Here is a 4,842-nt window from a genome sequence, read left to right on the forward strand (position 1 = left end):
GGGGAAGAATAGCCCAAATAATCCATTCTAACCACAGTATTTCCGCTGGTATCCTATAGCTGCTGTTTTCATCGGTCCCACCCTGAGTAGTGTCCCCTCATCCTGAAGTGGGGAAAAATCCTGGGATCATCTCCTAAAACCTCACTTCCTGTTTAACCTGGGGGCTGGCCCTGGAGAAAATATTCCTCAAAAAAACAGCAAGCACCAAATTGTCTGTTGTTCTTTTCACAACAGGTTACTCTGCAGGTATCTTTATCTCTCGGCGAGGCCTCGTATCTCCGCGACACCAGATGGACGCACTGTCATGTCCCCTGGGTAACTCAGCCGCCTTCGGGCTCTTCGGTGTCCACTTGGAAGCACCAGGTGCGTTGGCCTCTTCAGCCTCAGGGGTAGGTCCTTGAGGTGCAGGGCGGCTGGCGCTGAGGTGATGGCGTGCATCTATCTCGGGCCCCGCTAGATCTCGGACACGAGAACAAGCTCGGACACCGGGAGTTGAAGGGACCTGAAAGCTCCAAGTCATCTTACTCCCCAGTCACCGCCCACCCGGGACCTGGTGCAGCCGCCAGGAAGAGCCGCTACCCCCTTCCGAGTCTGCGCTTGCGCCTGAGCCAGCACAGGAAGCGTCCAGAGTCGGCCGCAAGGGGGCAAGCGGGAGTACTGCGGTCGTGCGCATGCGCAGCAAGCTCTGCCGCCTTATGAGGCCGGCTGTCTTTTGGCAAGGCCTCCCTGCTACCCGTTCTGTAGTTTATAACTGTAGGCCCCGGGCCGAGTGGCTGCAGTGTAGGTGGTGACCCCCCCACCTCAGGAAGACCTATTTGTATGAAAGAAGCGTACCTTGAGAGACTGGCCAAGACCAGTCGGGAGCCCCACTTCCCCCACTGTCAGAACCCTGGTTCAGAACTGGCCCCCTTTCTTCACAAAGCTCAGGAGGCAACTTGGGGAAGGAGGCAAGGGCAGGTACAGCCAGCATTTCCCGGCAGTCTTAAGAAGAGGAACCTGATGTGGCCACAGCGAGGATCCCGGCTGCCACCCGAGCATTCCCTGCCCTGGGGAGGTCGAGGGACGACGGTAGTCCTGTGTCCTCACAGGCTGCAGGAGCACCAGAACATCTTACCCTTGTCCTCTCTTAACTGCCACTGCCACCTCTTAACTGACTTCCCGAGATGGGGTGTCCTAAATGTCACAAGGAATCAGAAAAGAGAAAATGGACTGTGTGGGTTAGAGGTTTACTGGGGCTGCCACACAGGGCCATGCTGTCTGACGGAGTTTCTCCTTCATGTTCCCAGCTCTGAGGAGTGGGAAGATAGAGCCCAGCACATCCCACCCAGCAGATCCACGAGCAGGCAGTGCAGCTGCTGGCTGGTCTTCCGGTTCTGCATGCTGTTCTCCGCTCAGCAACTGAGGTAGCCTAGACCCCTCATCTTGATTCTGTCCTTGATTCCTGTCGTCTTTGCCACACAAGGACTCACCTATGAGTGTAATCCCTCATCTCCCACATCTCTCTCCCTCATTGCTGACCTGTCAATCCTGTCCAGCCTTCAAAGAGTAGCTACAATTGCACTATCTCAAGCTCGATCACCCTTTCTGGTGTTCTGGCCATCTCTGAAGAATCCTGATTACACTATTGTCCAAACATTTAACAGTTTCAATTCATTGATTCTTCACAAATGAGAAGAAGGAAAAGCATTTGAAAACTAAGACAGGAAAACTACTTTAATCCAGGTGTCCCAGCCCAGCTTGATAACATAGCAAGGCCTCATCTTGAAACAAACAGGTAAGAAAATCTTGGGTCAGACTTTGTGTCCTGATAAAGCGATTTGGAAAATGTCGTCTTATTCATGAAGACGTCCCTAATCACTGCCCCTCTGTGCCTCTGATCCCCCACTAGGTAGCCACTTCCCCAGGACAGAAATTATACCTTATAATTCTGAAAAACTTCCAGATTGTTTGAAATAATGCTGAGAAAATTACTAGCACTAAAATAAGTGGAAATATAACAAATGTTTTCATGCTCCTAAAAAACCATCTTCTGTTTTAGTTTTGCTTATGGTATGTTTGTTTTTGAAAGTCTTGAACTATAATTTCCTGGATGCTGGGCTTCTGGGCACAAACCACCACACCCAGCTCAAAATCACCTTTATTAGTATTTGAAAAATATATACTGTATTCCACGGGTTTGGAATCCAGGTCAGCACAAATCAGTGTTGATAAGGCAATAATAGAGTTGAACCTGGTGGCACACACCTATAATCCCACCACTTGGGAAGCTGAGGCAGGAGGACCTCGAGTTTGAGAACAGACTAGGCTACATAACAAGTTCAAGGTCAGCCTGAGCTACACAGTGAGATTCTGTCTCAAAAAGATTCTTTTCTTTCTTTCCTTGTGTGTGTGTGTGTGTTTGTGTATGTCTTGTTTTGTCTTGTTTTTGTTTTTGAGACAGGGTTTTTCTGTGTAACAGCACTGGCTGTCCTGGAACTCAAATAGCTCTGGCTATCCTAGCCTCGAACTCACAGAGATCCGATGCCTCTCTGTCTCCCAAGGCTAAAGGCATGGGCTACCACACCCAGCTCTTTTGCTAATATATGTTTCTTGATTTCTGTTTGCTTGTTCTCTCCTGTTCTGGTTTTTTTGTTTTTATTTTACCTTATCATTTTTTAGGTGCTTGTCTGTTTCTAATGAGATAGAGGAATGAAAGGGTGTGTATTTGGGTGGGTGGGGAAGATCTAGGAAGAGTTGGGGGAGGGGAACTGTCACCAATACATCGTATAAAAATCTGTTTTCAGTAATAATTTAAAAGAAGTAAAGAATATAGTTGGTATATCAAGCTGGTTCAGCCGGTAGGGATACCTGTATGCTGGCCTGCTACCCTGAGTCAGTCCTTGGAACCCAGATGGTGGGAGAAAAGAACAGACTCTCAAAACTTTTCCTCTGACCGCCACATGCATGCATGAACATGCATATACATACACACATGCATACACACATACACACACCAAATAAATAAATAAATTTAAAAATAAAAAGACTTAAAGTACTGAATGAGCACTCAAAGAGTCAAGCAAATCTTCTCAGAAAGTCGCGTTACAGGCCGGGCGGTGGGTGGCGCACGCCTTTAATCCCAGCACTCGGGAGGCAGAGGCAGGTGGATCTCTGTGAGTTCGAGACCAGCCTGGTCTACAAGAGCTAGTTCCAGGACAGGAACCAGAGAAACCCTGTCTCGAAAAATCCAAAAGAAAAAAAAAAAGAAAGAAAGAAAGAAAGTCGGCGTTACATAACGTGGCCCTGAGCAAATAACCTAGCCTGCCCATGCAGGGAACTGGGTACTGGGTGGCATTCCAGCTCTCCCATGTCCATATGCCTCCCTCCTGGCCACTCTGACTGTCAGTCTCATCAGTAGAATGACTGATGTTAGCAACAGTGACTGAGGTTTGCTGAGCACTGTCTGCGAGTTGTGTCATATGTCAAGTCCAGCACATTGTATGTACTGAGCCGTTCACTCCCTACCACAACCCCATAAGGGAAGAACTGTCAGTGTCTCCATTTTATGAGCAAGGGAACTGAAATACACTTTAGTCACTTGCCCAAGGCCACCTTGTAGCAAGCCCGGGGTCAATTCCAGGCACTGGGACTCTGTAGTGTTCTGAACTCTGCTAGCAGCAACCTCACTACAGGGTTGTAAGGATTAAATTAAACAGTGCACATAAAGACGAGGCATAGCCCCAGTGCAGATAGTGTGATTAGCCCATATCTCCAGCATAGATAGTGTGATTAGCCCGCCTTCGTTAGGCGTCAGGGTGCTTTGCCCATAGGGCTGAAGCCCAGTTCCTGGCACAAAGGAAATACTCTAGAAACATCCTTTTCCTAGTGGTCAGTCCTCACTTTGGATCCTCTACGCATTGTAGGTAAACAACCCACGTCCCAGAGTGCCAGCAGGTGTGGGAAAAGTTCCTTTGTGCTTGAGAGTTTATCCTTAGGACAGGAGGTGGGCACAACCTGCTGGACACACCTTTCCTGTATACAGTCCAGCCACTAGGCAATTTATTTTTCAGTAGCCTCCTCCTTATTGCCTTTATGATCTTCTAGAGAACAATTTCCTTGTATTAGGAAAGCCCAAGCTTCATGTCACCGAGGGGGAATTGGCATCAAGTACTGTCAGTTCCTATGAGGTTTCTAAGGCTAGTACACTCCTGCAAAGCCAGGGGCTAACAGGGTGGTGTCCCTTGAATGCCTCTTCCTGGGTGAACCATCAAGGTTCATGCACACATGCAAGTTCACACACACATACACACACACACACACACACGAGTCACCTTCTCCTCCAGCATCTCTTTATCCATTCCAGTAGCATAAAAGTGAAGTGTTTCCAACACTGTCCTGGATACTTGGGTGTCTTTTGGCCACAAAAGCACACATCTCCACCTGTCCTCCACTCCCTCAGATTTCACGTGAATGTTTTCATGTCCCTGGTATATGTAAGCACACGTTAGAAAACATCTGCATGTGTCCTTACAAATACTCTTTCCATTCCCATCCCTCACTTTTCCTGGCTGTGTTTTGAATGGCCTTCAGTTCTGCCTTCTCTGCTTTCTGTTTCTTTCTCAACTCCCATATAATGGCAACACTGAGCTGTGGAACAGCAAAATGTGAGGCAGAACATGTATTTCTGCTTGCCCTCCCTTTTCCAGGGCAAAGCTCGTATTTCTGGCCTAGGCAAGAAAGGATCCAGGCTGCAGCGGATGAGCAGCTTAGGGTGCTTGGGCTGCAGCAGATGAGCAGCTCAGGGTGCTCGGGCTGCAGCAGGTGAGCAGGTCAGGGTGCTCAGGCTGCAGCGGGTGAGCAGGT

The sequence above is a fragment of the Microtus ochrogaster genome, chromosome 7, assembly GCF_000317375.1.
Source record: "Microtus ochrogaster isolate Prairie Vole_2 chromosome 7, MicOch1.0, whole genome shotgun sequence".
Taxonomy (NCBI): Eukaryota; Metazoa; Chordata; class Mammalia; order Rodentia; family Cricetidae; genus Microtus; species Microtus ochrogaster.